Below are 20,876 nucleotides of genomic sequence, written 5' to 3' on the forward strand. Positions count from 1 at the left end.
CTGTGTGTAAAAATAAGTGCTGAAGCATAACTTAAGAAGATAGGTAGAGATATCGTATCCACATACAAAGTAAAGACATGTTCTGGAAACCCCAGAGGAAATGGTTCAGCACTACATATCGTCCTCATCTCTAATTAGCATGCTAACAACTGTTGATAATTCTATCTAGTCACTGAGTATGAACTGGAAATTATGCTTTGAGTCTTCAAGTCTCTTGGGTGTACTGTTTCACAAAAGAGCAATACAAGGATGCTAAAAAGTCTTAAAACCCCAAACACCAAAAACAGCTGTATCTCTGACTTCATATTTTATTCCAATTTTAAGACCTCATGGACGACTGTAATATGTATTTACTAGGGCCAGACCGATATGAGATTTTTGGTGCCGATACCGATACCGGAGAGAGAAAAAAATCCAATACCGATATATCGGCCGATATCTCTCTTAGATCTATGTTCGATCTGAAGAGATAGATATAGCTATACACATTTATCGCGTTGATCCCTCAAATGCTGATCAAACACTAGTGGAAAAGATATATAATGAAGACAAGATGGTCACTCAACTGGAAAGTAACTGTGCATGTTCTTGCATCATCACTTGACACTCTGGAGAGTGATAATGCTTATTGTAATCCATACAGCACACCCTGCTGGTGAAAGACAAATGCTAGTGTAATTTAAAACAATTCTGGGATGAGAGAACACTCACTTAGGATCAGCAAAAATATTATTTTTCAAGAAATTAAGTTCATCCTTCATTACACATTGGTAGCTCATTAGACACCAAATGAAAGAAAAATACACGGGGACACATTATCTTATTTTTGGTTCAATACAAAGATACTTTCTGTAGTGCCTAACTGTTTCATCCAATAACAGCTTTTATCTTGGGTTAGTTTAATAGGCACTTGTTAAATAAACTCATTCATTTATGACAAGAAAAATAAAAAAAATTGCATGTAAAAGATTAAAGATTTTCTTGCCGTTTCTTTTAGCTTGTTTTGATTTTGAACTGTTCCTTGCATTATGTCTTCTCCACTAACTTTGCTAACTCTGACAACCCTATGATATGTTTCAAACTTGCTGTGATCAAAATGACATTAGTGTATTTATGAATGGCAGATTGGCTAGTGTCAAGCAATTACAAATCCATTGTAATCATAACCCCTGGAGAGAATGCATCTTTCATTAGCCGCTGCTTTATGATCCATTTAATTATCTCCCATCTGAAATGAGATCAGTATGGGGGGGCAATCACCTCTGACCGCTTCTAATCACTTTGCTTGTTGTCATTTGGTGATAATCAGAACTCATGTCGAGCAATCAACTTTTTGATGAATGATCAATCGTCTGATGACTGCACTCTGTCAACCAATCCCATGAGGGTTGAAGCGCGCCGATCTGACTAAGTCTCCGAATGAGGAACATCACTTTAAAATTGCTTGCCTCTGTCATGTATTGTGCTTAGTTTGATAGATAATGATATCTCAAGCACCATCTACAGTTAAACCCAGGTATGGACAAATAATTCAGCCCTGGCATTTTAGCCCTGAGCAGCGATTCACACTCGATTCCCGAAAACAACCCATCTTTGATTTGCTGTGTCCATGTCTAAAGTGAATACATATTTCAAATTGAGAATATTTTCGACATTGTATATATATATATATTTTTTTTTTTTTTTTTTATTGTACAGTATATAGAAGTCTGCCTTATTACACTTAGCATTTGTTTAGTGCACTTTGACAAAAAAAATATATTGGCTGCATGTATGTGCAATAGTCACATTGTAGGAAGTGCAATATCAAGTATCTTCCACGCGCCATACTGCCCCTTTTTTTGGTGCCTGATGTAAAACAAAAACCTGTTCACTTTTTGTCATCCATGCCTTATGTTTAATTAAAGTCCAGAGCACAGAGTGAATAAGCAGCTGTGATGCAGAGTCTGTATGCCCCTTGCACATAGACATGCACGCGATGCTGCTGCTAATGTTTGCCAAGATGATGGAGACAGATACAAGTTGCCTGAGGCAGCTTTTCGAGTGATTGTGTGTGTGGTCAGCATCTCTTCCTGGCGCTGGTCAACTCAGAAGTTGTGGATGATAAAACTTTCATTTTTAGTAACTGTCACAGGGCTGGTCATGCAGGTTTTTGGAGCTGGTTGGCAACATACACACGTAACACAGTGTGTAACTAGTAACTAGTTCTCATAAAACGTATATATATAAATAAATATATTGCTGTTTCAACTGTTCTCTCTGCATATCCATGCAAGTGTCACAGAGTTGTGTTAGAGGGTTGAACCAAGAGAGGAAGAAGTTGGGACCCTTGGGAGAAAAGTCTTGAGTAATTAAAGAATAAGTGATCATTTTAAACCAATGTAACTTCTGTACATTCAATGCATTTAATTATTTTGTTGTAATATCCCTTTTTGTTCTTGTATTGCAACTTTTATAGCCAATATTGTTATGTCAGTTTTTTTCTATATAATATATCACAAAGCCCAAACCTGTGTGCTACATTTAGCAGCAGCCATTTAGGTATCTGCATTTCATTATCTATTTGATGTCCAAAAGGGGAGGGGCTTAAGATGTGCAAATTCTAGTTCAGGGCAGGTTTACAGGCATTATGGGCCAATCTAACACCAACAAAAACTTTTTGGCTCTTACAGAGACAGTCCAGCCCTGGTTCAACCACTGTTTCAGAGAACAGGCCCCTTGATTGGGACACAAATCTCTTTTCCTGCTGAGACGACAGAGCACAAAGAGCAGCACACTTGAGGAGACAATAGGCTGATTAGCTCTGCTTTGTGGCAACATGCACTACACTTGAGATACAACAAGAACACAAGATATGAGTGAAATAGCAGGTTCAGTAATTTACACACTAACATTACCGAGCCATACTCTGGAACTTTATATGCATAGAATTTTGTTTCAGATGAAAAGGGCCTGGAGCGAGAACAGAATTATTTGTATTCATCCCAATACTTTTATTTAATCATAAAGCTGGCACTCAACCTCTCATGCATAGAGCATATTTGTGTTGGAATGGAAAATGATTGCACACCTTTGAAAAGGCTGTTAAAGTAACACATTGTTCACTTTAAAATCAGTTGGCTTTCATCTAACAACACTTTTGGTTTGACCATCAGGCAACGACCAATATTTTGGAGTTTCTGCTGGAGCCAGCTGATATTTCTATGATTGAAAAGAAATGCACTTTGGCAGACACTTCCCATTTCTGTTTACTGGTGTTTTTTTATAGTCAGCCTTGCAATTCTAGATATGAAATTGGACATTGGACAAAATCTATGTACGGTCTGCAGCCGAACCCTTGTGTAAATATATTTTTATTTCATTTGTGACTCCTCAGCTTTCCTGTATGTTCACTGCGGGGAAGTGATGACAGTACTTTACTGCTCATGACTTCAGATAAAAAAAATTGTAGTAGAGAAATGTCTCCATTATTTTCATCATGCCTTTTTTTCAGCTGCACAGATTAGCTCCATTGAAAATCATGCTCAGTGGGATATTAAATAACACTTCAAGTCACTTTCAGAGGGACTATTGGTAATGGAGCTACAGAGGAATAGATCTGATGATCACACGCAACGATGCTTCATTACCCAATCTGAGAACTGTTCAACTGTTTAAATATGTCAAATGCTCTCTATATCATCGACTCAAATATATTTGCCATTACAGACATTTTAATGATTAGCATTTTATTTGTAAATTATTTAAATTTATCTAAATTACGAATATAACAAATGACTCTACATTTCAAAAGTGTTGTATGTTTACTCATAGAATGTAAATATTAATGGACAAACTTGATTTATATCAGCCATCTTTACGGCAGGGGGTTCCGGAGGCTCATCAGCTGCAGCTGCCATGCTGGAAATCCTGTCTCAGCCTAACTTTCAGTCAACATAACGACAGGCTTTGAGCTGGAGCTGAGGTGGTTTTTAACACCGAACTTCCGATAGATACGTGTGCATTGCGTGTCCGCTCCGGTCCGTTTCGGCTGCGTGCCCCCTCGTCCGTCAACACCCACCGGCTGCGTTCTCCGTCCGCAGCACGGATAGCACAGCTGGAGTGCCTAGACTAAGGAATTCCCGCGGTAATTAAACAAACTAACTGGCGACGAAGATAATACGATGTATGTGGTATAAAACTCTATATTAACCTTATAAACTCATAAACACACAAACGGTAATTTTTCTGAACCATTAAAACAGAGTGTTTAATTTTGAAAATGAACTAGATGTTATAATGTTGTATGGGTGTCTGACTTCCTGTCCCGCTTGTCCTTTTTTTTCTGTGCTAAATTGATGCGGCGGGCTCCAGCATCCGGCAAAAATACCTCTCGACAAACTATTATATCGCACCCACCTGTCAACAGATCAGCTACTCGCCTTATATGAATAACACATATCGTTCATAAAACCAAAACGGATGCATTATTTAAAACATTCACCCCCCGTACAGAGTGTGCCCATGAGAACAAGTACTAGACCTATTTGTTTTTTTGTACCAGGCTGTAAACAGGTTAGTTTATGCTGTAAAAACAGGTCTTTTTGAATGTTACTTCCTGCGCTCCTGGAGCCAGCCTCAAGCGTACCCTCGTTGAACTGCAGGATTTTGCACTTCCGCATCGGCTTCATCTTTCAACACTGGAGGTTGCCGCTTGATTTTACTTCACTACAATTATTTGACCACTTTAGACTTTTTAAGGATTGAATTGTACAAAATGTAAAAAACTAAAGTTTTCCTGATCCAGCTTTTAATGTTAAGATGCTACTTTTAGAATCAGAATCGGGTTTTATTGCCATCAGGTAACACTATACAATAGAGCTTTGTATTCTGTGTAGTTCACTAGCATAGTTAGTACATAAAAAATTCATATAGGCCTACTGTATACATATATATATATATATATATATATATATATAGGTAGAGCCAAAGTAAGCCAGACTATATGAAACGAGGGAGTTACAAATGGGAACTTTAGGTGTCAGAGTAATTATATTTTTTTAGCTGGTACCTATGGGACACAACCTCTGATTAACAGAGATTAAAGGGATACTTCACCCGTTTGCATTAAGCTTTGTATCATTAGAAACCTGGTAGTATTTTTGAATGGTCGTGCATCTCGCCCTCATTTTCCCCTGAAATGGGAAATCTTTGTATTTCTAAGTCTGAAAAGGAGCTTCCAGCTGTTGCAGTTAGCGGGGTGAAACAACAACGCTAGTTCCTCATATTTTTGACCAGTGAAGCTACAGATCAATCACAGATCAGTGGGTGGGAACTCACTCCCAGAATCGAAAACTTAACGTCCGCCATATTGCTTGGAAGCTATGCTCACAGGCTCTATGGAGAAAGCTGATAATGGCGAAAATATATAAATATAGCGGCGAGACGGCTGCTGCTGACAGGCTGGTCCTGTACTTTGGCTGCTCTGGCCGCCAAGACCAGCCTGTCGGCAGCAACCGTCTCGCCGCTGATGATGAGAGCAAGTGAAGAAAAGCACAGCGGTCCAACAGTTGTCCGTGGGTCCGTCTCTCAGCGGTTCAAAGAGTCTCTTTAACGTTCGTCAGGATTGAACAGTCGTTGATCCTCACTTGACTTAGATGGTCACTTCTAGTCAGTGTGAGAATAGTGAAAATAATGTTCTGGAAGACGAATGGTCCCTAACCCTAACCCAAAAAAGGAAAAGAGCAGCGCGTATCTTAGGTCGTAAGAAAAACCTTAGGATGTGCGCGCCGGAAAAATAGTGGTAATTATAAGATGGAAACGATTCTGAGCTTAAATTGAAAGAGTTTTCCGGCAGCAAAACTTGAAGAAAGCAAAGTGGTCCGAAACAAGAGCGACTAAGTCAAAACAAGAAGACAAGAGTGCACGAAAGGCAACAAGGGAAGCGAAAAATAAAACAAGAGACGAAGAGAAGAAGTTTGTGGCGACGGGCTATTTTATCCACGAGATGACTTTACGAGGGGGCAGGGCATATTATCTAACCTACCTCCGAAGTTTGTTCATTAATTTGATTCACTCCGAGTTCTTACTTATTAAGAGCATAAATAAGAACTTGATCATATGAACATCACCATGTCAGTGTTTTTATGTAGAATTATCTCAGACATTAAACATTTCAAACAAATATGCAATGAATAGGCATTAGGTCAAACCTGAGGACAGTTAGACGATTTCCGCCTGTATGAAAATAAAACCTGCGTTATAACATTCAACATCCTCAAAAACACATTAATATAGTATGAAATGTATAAAATCATATCTTCAAATACTATTTCCTCTAACTAGAACAAAATAACATAATTAACGTATCATCATTTTTTCAATCCTAAAACTTAGATCTGTGCAGCAATCTTGCCACTAGGGGGCAATAGTGCTCCACGTAAGATTCAGTGAAGGTTCCTCAGGTAATATAAAAAGACTTCCTACAAGTGCGTCATGATCGTAGCGGAATCTAACTCACATGAAAATGTTACTGACTATATATATTCGATTCAGGGATTGAACCGACATTCTTTTATATCAGAAATTGAGTATGTTGGTTAGGACAGATTGTTCAACAGGTCTAAAGCTGTCAGTTTTTTTAGGCATCCCGTGTTGATTAACTCGGCAGATGGCTGTGTTCCTGAGTTGTGTTTATTCTGAGGTCTGTTTTACCAATGTAGATTAAAGGATTTTTCCATGGGTTTTATGACGTCCTGTCTTCACATTACAATGCACAGTCGCTTTCAAACAGTGAATCAATGAGTTGTGTTTCTTATCAGCAAACAGGAAAGGGTTTTTTTTTCGGTGAGTTTGAGTTTACTCCAGGTCAATACACCCTAAATATTAACATCAAAAGATCTGTATGTGAAAGGAAGTAGGTCATTATCAATGGATGTCAACAACCTTCCGGTCAGCTTTCACGTCACCACATCATTTAGCTTCTACACATCAGTGTTTTGCCCTTTTTCAGATAATTCACAAATCCAATTACTCAAACCAAGGACCTGACATCAACGCTCTCCAAAACAGAAGCTGTCGTTTTCCATGACAATAACAATATCTCTCCTGTCACATTGTCGGCCGACATTGAGTGATTATTAAAAGTGTTCTATTTCCATGAATTATGCTCACCACTTGGGTTTTCTGACGCCATGTTACAGGTGAAGAACCTCTCATGCATCTGTTTAGCCCCACTGGATCCATCCTTAGTGTGTGTGAAGTACCTTTTGACTGCTTTTAAATTAATAAAAAACATTGTCCAAAGACAATTAGCAATCATGGATTCATGTGGTGTGACTTCAGAGGACACAAGTGGGACAGTTATGTTCAGAATTAACAGATGACTTGGCAATGTTGCTGACCATCATTATTCATATATTCAGTAAAATTGTGTCACCAAATAGCCTTTGGTGAATCTTGGTAGACCAACTACATCCACTACTAAACCTACCTACTACTTCATTAACCAACCATGACCCAAAGACTGAGAAAAGGACATAGCTTCCAGGTTTAAAAAGTTGGCCGATGCAAAGTGTCTCAAACAATCATTCTGTGTTATGGCCAGCAAGGGCAACACTTAATGCAACAACAAAAAAAAAAGATTATATAGAACATATGGCTATCGCTATAGCCAACCTTTTTTTTCCAAATATGATCACATCCAGTCCCAAAAGGCCAAGAAAGTTACTTCTAAAATGCCCAACTCAAAGCTTTAAAAACAGCAGTCCATAAACCAATAGTTCACGTATACTTAAACTTCTTTGATTGAGCCTATGCCTTGACCTCCACAAACAGTAGCAGTTGCTGATATTTAAATCAAACCAGATCCCACCTTATTCTTCTGCTAAAATTAACACATATTTTTAAAATGAACCAACATCACGAAGTGCGACTCTCAGGATGGCAAAGCTGATCTGCTCTCACACGACAAAGGCACGCAGACCCAGGAGTCAGTTTAATCTTTTATATGTAACCTGTGGCTGTGTAGACAGTCATTACCTTCAGTGGAGAAATCCTGAGTCATTGCCTCTACATCTAGTACAGCCAAAAGGCTGACAATTAATTTTTTTATTGAAATGTCTCAACATCTATTGGACAGATTATAATTAAATTTGGTACACACGTTCATGTTCCCCTCAAGATGAGTCATACTGACTTAATTTGTATTGGAATTTAATTCAAAGCACCACTGCGCCCACAGAGCAGCATGATGTAAAGTCCTAGACCAGTGGTTCTCAAACTTTTTAGACTGTGTACCACCTCCAAAAATATTTGGCTCTCCAAGTACCACCATTATGGTAGACGTTAAAATACACTGTAGGCCTATTTCTACACACATTTTACGCAGGAGGCAAATATATTCATTAAAAGAATATTATTTATTATTGACTGTTGGCAGCCACACTGTAGGACTACTAAGTGCTAGCGCTAGAACTGGCACTTAAACTCCACACAACACTGACATTTGCCCAAATAAAAAAAAAGTGCAGCACAATAAAAATGAAAACTTTATACCAACAACCTGTTTGAGAATATTTAGTCTCCAGTGTTTCCCACACAAAGACGATACCTGGGCCCAAGTATATTTCCGACCTGTTCGTATTACATTTTTCATAAAATTGCTGCATGCGCACGAGAGAGAAAGAGCGCGTGAGAGAGTGCAGGCTCCGTGCAACCAGAGCCTCTGTATTATAAGGCTCTGCGTTCAACATAGCAAAACTCCCTTTAAAAAAAATCCTTCTCGACTCCTGCGCATAGTTAAGACAGCAAAATAGAGCAGAATCACATCAGCTTCAGAGCAAGAGAGAGAGAGAGAGGGTGAGCGACTGTCCGTACACTCTTGTAAATGCATCACAACAGAAGCATCTCCTGGCTCCGTTTTAAAAATGTTAATGTACAGCTGCTTGCCACCGATTCTGTGCTGATCTCCAATAAATAACAGAATATCTGTTAATGTGGGCCTACAGCTGCTTGCTGTTGTTTCAGTACTGAACTATAACGGAATATCGAGTGGAACTTTTCAAAAACGCGAGGTGTGCTCCTTGTATATAAATACAACCCAATAGATACAAGCCAGATAAGATAAGAGTACGACAAAAAAAATGACGTTTTATGCTGAACGTTTTTTGTTTTTTTAATATTGTGGAGATTTCTTTGCGTACCACCACAGGGAGCCCGCGTACCATAGTTTGAGAACCACTGTCCTAGACGGTTTATTGTACCACCTGAAGTTTTTAGTGTAAAGCTTTAATATCATTGGACTGTCCATACAAATTGTAACGCTGAATTTGGATTATCAGCCTCACAAAAAAATCTGTAAAATCATGCTTTCAGGCAAATTTAACATGGGACTTTCAAGTTGGTAAGAACACCCTGAAAAAGGCAGAGATAGAAACGATAAGGATGTTTGCAAACGTTTGCTGTAGTAGCTGTTTTGAAATGTGTCCAGGTGGCTCTTATTAAATCACATATTTGTCACAAACTCCCTGCCTATTTTACTCTGGTTCTTTCACGTGTTCTGTGCAGACATTGTGTACTGTGTGTCTTGGATCAACTGTAAAGAGCCAAACCACCACCTCTGCTAAACTCTCTGTTCATGATCTCGGAGCAGCTCCATGCAGGTTTTGAATTCCTTGTTATGTGGAGTTTTACCTTATCTTAACGCACAAAGATTAAATTAATGCAGTGTTACACTTTAACCGAGCTAAGGTTGAAAACTTGAAGCTGCAGTAAATAACTGGAGTTTGCCCGCTGAACTGACCACCGGTCTTTGGTGAGCACCAACGCCTGCAGGCGAGCTACCCAGGCCGGGCAGCCGACGCGGAAGTCGCAGTCCTCCAAAGCCGATTGTGACCTGGTGAGCGGCCGGGGAGCTGCCGAGTAAAATCACCTGGCAGCCGCCAGTGATATCGCCGCAAGGGGAGAACGACGGAGAGTTAATACGGTCCTCCAGCTTACTCTGAAGCACGCCATCAGGACGCTGAATTGATCACCAGCCGACAGGATAGGGGAAGACGTAGATATGTGTGTTGTCTCAGACCAGCTTAGTTTTTGCTTTTAGCCACTAGCACAACTTCTACCATGCCAAGGAACCATGGGAATAGTGGTAATGACGACACAATCTCCCTAATTCAGATACAGGAGTTGCTTGAGCAAGAACGAGCACATTTTAAAGAACTAATGCTGCAACAAGAACAAATTTCACACAAATAATTATGACCACCAACAATCAAAGAGTGGATGAGCTAATGCGGGAGGTGCTGGACCTTAGAACAAGTCTCCAGTTCACTCAGAGGGAGGTGGATGACTTGAAAGACACCTATGCTAAGCACTCAACTGTATGTAACACCAATACAAATGACATATGCAAACTGGCTGAATCTCTCCTGGCACTTGATACTAACGGCAACTACCTGGAAGGTCAAAGCAGGAGAAACAACATAGATGTGCAGTGTTTCCAATTAATTTACTAGACTGTGGCGGCCCGCCATAGTCTAATCTGTCGCGCCATAGTCTAATTTGCCATGCTAGCATCAGGGAACTATTATCAACTATAATATTTTTTTTTTTTCTAAGTACATTTAAAGTTCAGTTTACCCCATTAAATGTGATGTGTAGCTGCAGTAGCCTACACCGGAATGTGTGATTGTTTTTATATCCGTTCCCTAAAACGGTCCGTACCTTGTTTACCTCCTGCAGAGTGTTACAACTCACAGCCGTTCGGAGCTTTTCAATCGCTGCGCAGGTTTCGGAGTTTTTAAACACAATCAAAGACGTTTGATCACCCTGTCAGACAAAGCGGCATAACTAGTTGTAAACCTAGATATCAACATTTTAGCTGTATATTCTTTTTGAACCCGCAAAACAAATGAAAGAGCGGAACAAATCCATTTCCGCTGCTCACCTGTTGTCTTGAAAAACTGCACTTAAAGTTTGCTTATTAGTCTAAACATTAGATCAGACCTTTTTTCAAGAGGTTCTCTTCCTCATTATGTCAAAAACGTGCATTTAAAGATAGAGGTGGGTCCGCGGACCACACTTGAGAGGCAGAGAGAGAGAGTTATACGGGCGAGCAAGAGTCCGGGACGTGCCATGTAAGTGGATGGACAAGAAACAAAAAGTTAAATTGATCATCAGCTCTACAGTTTACATGTTTACCAGTCAAGTATGTGAACAACATGGCTGACTGCAGTCTCTGTTAACAGACTGATGGCGTCTAAACTGCTCAATGTGCGCTGAGTGGTCCTCTGTCTGTGCGTCTGCACGTCACCCTCCCTGCTTATTAAAAACTATAAAAACTGGTTTGAGCTGCTGTTAATACGAGCAATAATCATAACTGAAAGAGGAGTAGGAACAGTATGCCAGCTTGAGGGTCTCTATGGGCCAAGCCTAAAGCCATTTAACTTCCATTAGCATTGGATTTTATGTTTTGACAATTTGTGCACTAAAAGAACACAAAATTGTTAGAAGAGAACAAAGCCGCCGCACAATGGTAGGGGAAACACTGCATATAACCTCTTAATTTTGCACAAAATTGATGCATCTAACTTTAAAATGTACACATTTTTTCTCCCGGGGGTTCATGCCCCCGGACCCCGCTAGAGGGTTCGGTGTTCCCCCACCATAGTATCATGAAATCCTGTGGGAAACACTGATGTGGATGGCATTCATGAATCTCCAAAAGAGAAATGGAGAGACTCTGAGAAAAAAAATAAAGTTACTGATTCAAGAGAAATTAAAACTTGATAACAGCAATATCATTATGGGGAGAGCACACAGAACTGGGAGGCGACAGCAGAATGACAATTCCACCAGACCCAGACCCATTGTGGTCAAATTTCCCAGGCATAAGGACAAGGAAACAGTACTAGAGAGGGCAAGATATCTCAAAGGTACTAACATCTATCTAAATGAGGACTTCCCAGATGCAGTGTGTGAAAGAAGGAAAGAACTCGTGCCTGCAATGAGAGCTGCCAGAGAAAGGGGTGAGATTGCCTACCTTCGACATGACAGATTGATTACTTTCCAACCATCACAAGACAAAAATATATTTTTTTGTTTTTATTATTTTTCTCAGAAACAAGCTTGCTGAAATATCTGATGTGTTGATTACAAATAACATTCATATTCTGGCAGTCACAGAGATCCATCTCGATTGTACATTCTCAGATGAAGCAGTGAATATACAGGGTTATAATATTCATAGAAAGGATAGGAACTTGCATGGAGGAGGGGTTGGTGTATATATCCAAAATCATATTCCAGTAAAAATTAGAAAAAATTGTTGGTGTGGAGGCTTTGTGGTTACAAGTTCACTTACCATATGTCAAACCACTTTTAGTTGGATGCTGTTATAGGCCACCATGTGAAAACAGCTTGTATCTGAGTGAATTGTGTGATATGATTGAAAGTGTCTGCGACACTGGTAATGCAATGTATCTTATGGGAGACTTGAATATAAACTGGATGTCACAAGACTGTCCGCTCAAGGCGAAACTTCTCAGTGTATCTAATGCATGTAATTTGACCCAAGTCATCAATCAAGCAACACGAGTCTTTAAAAACAGTTTTGGTAAGAAAACAGCGACGTGCATAGACCATATCCAGTGTTTCCCCTACCCTTATATTGAAAATATTTAATCCCGTAGCAGACAAACATGCACCGATTAAAAAACATAGCGTAAAAAATGCCAGAGCAGACTGGATTGATGACGAGCTAAAAAGCATAATGCTTGACAGAGATGTGGCAAAAAATATTGCAAGCAAAACAGAGAACAGTTACTAAAATGAATAGGAAAAAGAAAAAGTTATTTTTCAAACATAAAATAAATGGGTGTCAATTTGATGGGGAAAAACCTGTGGGGCACACTTAGTGAAATAATGGGAAGAAAACCTAGCCAAATCTCATTTTTTATTGATGCAGGTGATTCATTTCTCACTAAACCGCACGAAATTGCTGATTGCTGACAACATTGTATCTCTCGTGTTAGAAAATCATTAGTCCTAACTCACTTAGACTATTGTCCAACAGTGTGGTCAAATGCATCAAATAAAGACTTGGATAAATTACAGTTAGTCCAGAACAGAGCTCCAAGACTGCCGCTGAACTGTGACAGAAGAGCTAATATAACTAAAATGCATTTAACTTTAGGTTGGCCATTGGTGAAAGAAAGGACGCTGATTTCTCTGCTTTGCTTTTTTAGAAATATTTCAACGTCTACAATGCCAAATATTGTGTTTAATCAATTGTTTTTTTAGCTGTAATGGTCATGATTTCAATACTAGGCATGCTTCAAGAGGTTGTTTTACACTTCCACCCTCAAACACTAACGCAAGACAACGTACTGTTTTGTATCGAGGAATGGAGATGTGGAATGATCTTCCATCAGATATTACCAGTCTTGCCAGTAAAACTGTTTTTAAAAAGAGATTAAAGAAACATCTAGTGTCACTGAGACTCTCATGAACTTATCAATTGTAATACCAATGTTTGATAATTAGTGTAGAATTTCAATGTATAGTGTGTGTATGTGTGTTTGTCTTGTATGTCATTGTTTAGTTACTCTGCTGTGTTTTAAGTAGGAAAATAATTATAAGATTTGTCCAACACTGTATTTATTGATTGCATAGATGTAATGTGGATATTTGAGAGATTACCTTTTTGACATGCAATAGGTTCATCTTGGTGTTCTTGATTTGTACTTTGCCTGTTATTGTGCTGTCATTTATTTCTATGTTTGTCTTTTTCTGTTCCGTCTTGGACTTTGTTTTTGTTTTTTTTATAATTTTAAATTCATGTTTGTATGAGTGGACCCCAGGAAGAGTAGTCGCTACTTGGTAGTGGCTAATGGGGATCCAAATAAACAATGTCTTTGTACAAATATCTGCTTTGCCTCTTTTGTGATCACAGCAAATTGCTGGATGTTGAATCAGTGTCCCGTGTGACGGTACAATCATAGTGAATGTGAATAGCCCCCCTGTAGTCTCATCAGGACAATTGCTGTTATTTCTCCTCCACACACTCCTCCAGACCCTTCAGAGGACATTCATGCTGAAATTCAGACCGATTGCAACTTTTGTATTTGCTTGTGCGAGCATGATGAGTGCGAGTGCATGTGTGCGTATCTAATTCGCAGTAAGTGTGGAAGAGTTTCATCTGTGTGGATGTGCTGTACCATCCTGTAGGTACAGAGGCAAATTGGATTAGCATATGATTCAGATTATCCAGTTGACACTGAAGGCGAATCAGTGTGGAAACTGTTGACACACGGACAGAAGCACACAGGGAATTTGATGGAGTCAGACATTTTTTCAGACTGATTAGATGAGCGGTAAGCCAGAGCTGATCGGCAATAAACTAGAGGCTACATGTGGGACTGAACTTTCAATCTTTAAAACCGAAAAAGACCTGGGGAGGAAGAGAGGGTGGAAGTTGGATAAGCATGTGCTAAAGATTATCCTGCAATCACAACAGTATAGTGTTTCATGTGATTTGCCTCTAGTGTTTAACAGAGTTAGCGCTCGGATCTTTGATACTTTAATCCAGTCTCGCCTTCACATCAATCAAACCAGACATTTCCAATTAACCCACAAAGCCCACACTTCAAATTTTGGATGTTACTCAAATCCTTTCAAAAGCTATTAAAAGTCCTGATTAGGACAGCAATAAAAGCCTTTTTATACAATATATTACAACATCCTAAACAGTCTTGGAGACAACTCCAATAAACGCAGAAAGCCCAGGCTGTAAGATGTTCATTTTCACTGTATCTATATAACATCATTTTCTAACCTAGTATGTCACCAAACAACACCTCTGATTTCAGAAAGCCGGGCAACTAAACATTTAAAATATACAAAACCTGTAATTAAATCCGAAGCATCAAAACATCTGAAATATTTTGCATCATATCAAGTGTGGCAGCTGGATTAAAAAAAATACAATAAGGCATGCTGTTCATCTGTTCCCTCATGCATTGGATGTTCATGTGCTTTTCACAGATCTTCAGACTGTTTTTGCTGCGGGGTCATGCAGGAGTCTTACTTAGTGATACAGCTGCTGAGTGGGATATGATAGAGTGAGAATGTATGTACTGTATGTCAATTGCCTGGAGGGCAACGTTTTGCAGAGAACATACTGAAGCATTTCAAAATATCATTCACAGAGATTTCAAATAAATGCCTGATGGGATTTTGATTTATAGCTTTTCCTATTTGCTCAGTTAAGCTCTGTTTTTAACAGATAGGTGCTAAAAAAATACTTTTCACATCACTACAAGGGGAGGAAAAATTGTTAACCTAACAATGTTTTCTGACAGGAGAGTTAATCAAAATGTACATTTAATTCTGCTGAAGGTTCATAAAAAGTAACAATGAGGAATTGTGTAAAAAAAAAAAAAAGAATTAAGTCGAGAAGAGACAAAAATGTCTGCAGCTGACAACATTATGTCAGTTAAAGGGTGTGTTTAAGACACAGAGACAGCAAACGTGTACCAAATCAAGGTCACTTAAAAGCATTCAGTCATATGAAAGAAAGGCAAATATGTTTTTAAGTTGACTCAAGGGAGAAGAAGAGTGTTTGAAAGTAAAGAGAAATACTAAAGAGAAAGTGTTGATTATTTACTGCCCTCTGCTGGACACAAGTCTCTGTTGTGGTGGGGAAAAGTGAATGGTCACTTTTTCACTCCACATTTTATCTATTAAGTCAAACAATCTGTCAAATTTGGGATTCAAATATTAAAACATGGTCACACTCACTTTATTATTCTAGATTATATTAATATTGTTTTATTTTTATTTTGAAAAGTAATCGGTATGCTGTATGAGACTGGAACAGAGACTTTACTCTCCAGCAATCAGGTCTGTATAGACTGAGCAGTTAGATCACTCAGATGTTCATCCAAGCAGCTGTATCAATATTTCATTGTCTGGCAACCTACAGTAACAGAGCAACTGAAAGCAGCTTGCCAGCATGCATAACATTTGTAGGAAGGTAAAAGGGGATAAACACAGAGCCTGGTAATAAAACAAGCAACACATAACGCAGAGCGCAGACTCAGAGCATCCTCAGCTCTGATTATAAACCTCTGACATAAGGAAAAATACACCTTTCACAAATCTTAGCAAATGTTCAATTAAGATATAAGTACTTGAGCGCTGAGCACTGGTGTATCACATGACAAACCCATAATCAAGGACAACAACTCTCTCTCTCTTCTCTCTCCCCTCCTCTCTCTCTCTTCTCTCTCTCCTTTCTCTCGTGTATTTTAAGAGAATTCTTAGTTCTTTCCTATAAATTATGGGCTTTCACACCTGCAGAAAACTCCTGAAAAACTCCTGATTTTTCAGGAGGAACGCACTCTGACTGTACCCAGAGTTTCTCCTGCCAGGCCCCTTGTTTTTTTTTGTTTTTTGTTTTTTTTCGCAGTAAATCTGAGTGAGTTTACGTGAGAACACAGCAGGATATAATCCCGAGAATTCACATCGAGTGAGTGGGAGGGGTTAGTGATGTTTATATCCTGTGACTGGTGCACAGTGCATAGACAGAATGCATGTGACCACTATGACCCCTGTGCACTTAATTAAATGACCCTTCAGTATTCATTAAATTACACTCGACCAGTGTAGCTGAAAAAGCATGTTTAGGACATGGGCTTAAAATTATTTTTCACTGTAAATTCAATATTACATTTAAATGGTGAATCAGGCATATATTGCTAGTCCTCTGGATGCAGAATTTGCTAAACTTTGCCCCAAAAAAAACCTGTCCCTAAAATAAGTCACATCCCAGAAAGAGGAACTGATATACATAGCAAAGTGTTAATTAAGCAAAAGAATGAAGTGTTGTTGACTTTAAAATGACATAAAACTAAACACAAAAAGAATTGCATTGCTTTAAGGCTTTAAGGAAAAAAATTGATTAAATGTAACCTTTAATTCATTAGTTTCCCATTTTCAACACTTTAGAAGGAGAAATGTTAAACCCCTCATTTCATTCAGTGCTCATTCAGACCACTATGGATGTCACTGAAGCAAAGATTTCCTCACAAACATTGTGACTGAGTGAATAGTTAGTGAGCTTCTGTGCGATGCATCTTAAAAATAAAGCTTTTAGTACTTCAGCAGGGGAGGGCGACATCTTGTCTCCTTCATTGAGCTCACTTCAGATTGTTTGTTTCATGTTCCCCTGTTTCCATTTTCAGAGGAGACTTCTGTCTCATTACAACTCTCAGAGACTAGAAAGCTCAGTCACTTAGAGTCTGCGCAGACAGGCTGAAGTCAAGTGAAATCAATTTCACAGTGAGCCCACAAAGGGAAATGATTCAACTGAACTTGTGGCAGTGAAATAAGTTGCGCGCAGTGCAGAGATAAGTGATTAGATAATCATTTTCTTCTTCAGCTCTGGTAATACAGGGTATCATTTTCAAACAATGTGGTGTTAAGTGAAATGTGCATGCAGTGTAGTGTTGCCTGATTCAATAAGGGAAGATTAATTCAAATGTCAAGGAGAAGGTGTGATAGAGACTTGTCTGTTAAATTTGAAAAACTTGCCAATCTTTGAAATGCCCTTAACTTTCTATTAGAATCGTGCAAATGGAAATGTGACAGCGGAAAACATACAGAAGGCAAAGACCTGGTGATTTTCTCAACAACAAAATCAATTCATATAACTAAAGAAGAGCATACAGCCTACTAGGTTAGCCTACGTGTAAACTGCAGGAACAACCAATTCCACCATCCAGCATATAAAAAGTAAACAACAACAACAATGGTAAAAATTAAAATAGGCCTACAAGTTAAATTCCCTACACAAAGTGTGTAGATTTAGAAACGACTTCATCGTCTGTGTATTAGGCTATAGCTATCAATTGAAACATGGCTACATTAGGAGCAACGATAAAATCAAAAAACAAAATAGGCCTAGCTTACTTACAACGCACAGTGCTCACAGAGTAACTGCTGCTCTTTCTGTTAGTCCTCTTCTTCAGTGACGTCTTCATTACCGTCCATCTATGACATCACACAGTCTCCATCATGCTAGCTCGGTCGTCATCTCCATGTTACTGTATGTCACTGACTGTGACCCCGGTTTTCCCACATCTTCAGAGTCTCCCCTGTTGCCTCCTAGCTTCTCCACGCATTGGCCCCATAGGTAGGCCCTGTAGTGTGTTTGAAGGTGGCCGACGTCGCGGTGCACGTTCACCTCTATGCAGCGCGGCTCTCCGCCCCTGGTCCTTAGGGAAATGGATGTCTCTGCTGGAAGCTCACCTGGGTGCAACCTGCTTGTGCGATTCAGCCGCGGGCCTTTGCTACTCATCCAGCCCACTGTGAGGCTGAGTCCTGGCAAAGTGGTAGCCTGTGTGGTTTTACCTAAACCTATAATGTTTGCCATTTAGCCCTCCTGAATTACAGATCATAAGACTACTGCTGCTTTGGATCTGCGTGTCTCCATGATGCTTAGCCTACAGTTTTATGTAGGGTGATTTTTTATAATTTACCTTCATTTTTTTTGTCCCTTGTATTTAGTTTTGCTAGTGGGATTTATTTCGTTTGACCTGCATCTCCGTTTTGTTATTTTGGAATATATTAGTATTTTTGAGAGGCTACACAAACTTATTTTTAATGCACCTAAAATGTCAATGTTAGAGTTATCATTTTGCCTTTTGCATTTATATGGTTATTTTTCACTAACTCTGAATGCTGATATCAAACTGAGTTGGTTTTTTTTTAAAGTAAAGTTCCATGACCAAACTTCTCACTTTGTGTCCACTAGAGGGCAAAAGTGAGGCTATGAGATGAGAGCAGTGACCCAGAAGTTCAAGTGTTGATCCTTTAGCTCATGTTGCAGGAACATGGTGCATACTTGGTATCTCAGATTACATCTGGAATGAGTGGAATTCAGATGGAAACCAAGAAGTCTTGTGATTGCTACTGTACACACTGAAGAAAAGCCCATTGGGAAATATCCATGGACATGTTTTGAAGTCGGACACAATCACAAAGTATAATGCAGAGGAAGTTGAAGCTATTTAAAGTTTTGCAGCACAGTAAACAATGCAATCCATTCAGAGGGAAATTGTTTTGGGCATTACGTCGATATCAGTAGTGATGGTAGTCAATCTGACCTGTGTCACGTGGAACGAACGTATGATTTAGGCAGTATTGTATCCCAACAGTCTCCCACCTCGGTTGCACGTTAGACCCCGTCTTGTTGCTATAAATGCCTCCATGGACTCCAATGGTTACACCATCTGGTAGAATAGGCGGGGGGAAAGCCCTCTTGCTTATTCCCCTGTGTGCTGTTATAAAAGGTCAAGGAACTGTGCGTTTCCCTCATCAGGCTGAGAAAGAAACTAATCAAAAGGTGCATCACTCCCTAATAATTTGGCTTATATGCTTGTTTTGAAAACCAAACCGCGAACAGATATGTGGGCAGAGGGAGATGAAACTGAGGACAGAACATACAAAAGACAGCAGCTCCAACCAGATAGCTTTCTAAGCACAGTGTAACGCTTTCGCAGCTTTTTTTCCTTGCATTTGCAGATGATGTTGGTTGCCAACGAAAGCATACAAAGTTTTTTATCAACATGTCAGCTTCAGCATTTCATAACACATTTCCCAAGCGTTATTCAGAAGCACAGCACTTTTATCAGGTTGTTCTGAACCACCCGAGAAACATTTATAGAGCTGGAGAATATACAACATATTTGAGTCGCTGAAGGCGGAAAGTATCAACATTGACAGCATGTTCCCACTAGACATATCAACTCATCTATATGGACCAAATCCAGCAATGTGTGGAATTGAGGAGGCTCACTTTCTTATTACACTGTTAATACATCTAATTTGGTCTTGCAACACAATGGCACTAACTCATGAGGTTTTTGTCCAAACTTGCAATATTTCTTTCTCTTGCATAATCCTTGTATGTTAAACCAGAGTTTCTGCACGTAGGTTTTACATTGAAAGCTATCATAGACGTCATCTACTCCATCACCACAGACATGTTTAAAGGCCTGTCATTTACAAAACAGGCTCCCCTCAGCAGTGGTGAAGCTATCAGAGAACTGCCAGAATGTCCTGAGCCTGGTCTCTGCGTATGATGCATTGTATGCTTCTCAAAGATTGAAAATAATAAGAGGGCAATGACTGAGCGCCCCCATTTCACCTAACGCAGTGAAAAATAATAATTATATAATAATAAATAATTTCTGGGATACAACTTCTTGCACACAGACCTACCACAAAAATCCCATTAGTTTGAGCTTCGTGGGAGGCCTGATGGGCCTCTGCTGAATGCAAGGCATGTACTGATAACTGCAAAGATAACGTGATCTCTTTATGGACCTCCTGACCTCTAAGGCAAGCTCCATAGGCTCTACAGAATGTCATAGTTGATATGAACCAGTATATATTTACACTTAATGAGTCTACAGATCAGTTAAGCTGATAACAGGTGGGGTCCAGACTGGATCTACATGAACATGTCAATGATCACAGGAACTTTTCTTTCCACTCAAAGATCACAAGTTTATGGGAGTTCATATAACTTTTTTCCAGGATTATCTACATCTGAAACCTTTTTTTTTTTTCAACAAGTATTTGAGTCAATTTGTGAATTTAGTAGTACTTTTTCCCATCCCAACCCATCTTACAATGGCAGGATACTGAGTTGGAATAACACACAAGCCCATACCTTCCTTATTTTGAGTTCAGCAGAGTGTTACCCTAATATTTGCACAAGTCCTTTGTCAATACTGATGTTTCCTGTCCTGCCATTCTTATTGTCCCCAAATAGGCATTATCATGGGAAATGTGTAACCAAACCAGGCAAAAGGGAACATAGTAAGAAGGAG

Source organism: Labrus mixtus, chromosome 8, assembly GCF_963584025.1.
Source record: "Labrus mixtus chromosome 8, fLabMix1.1, whole genome shotgun sequence".
NCBI classification, from domain to species: Eukaryota; Metazoa; Chordata; class Actinopteri; order Labriformes; family Labridae; genus Labrus; species Labrus mixtus.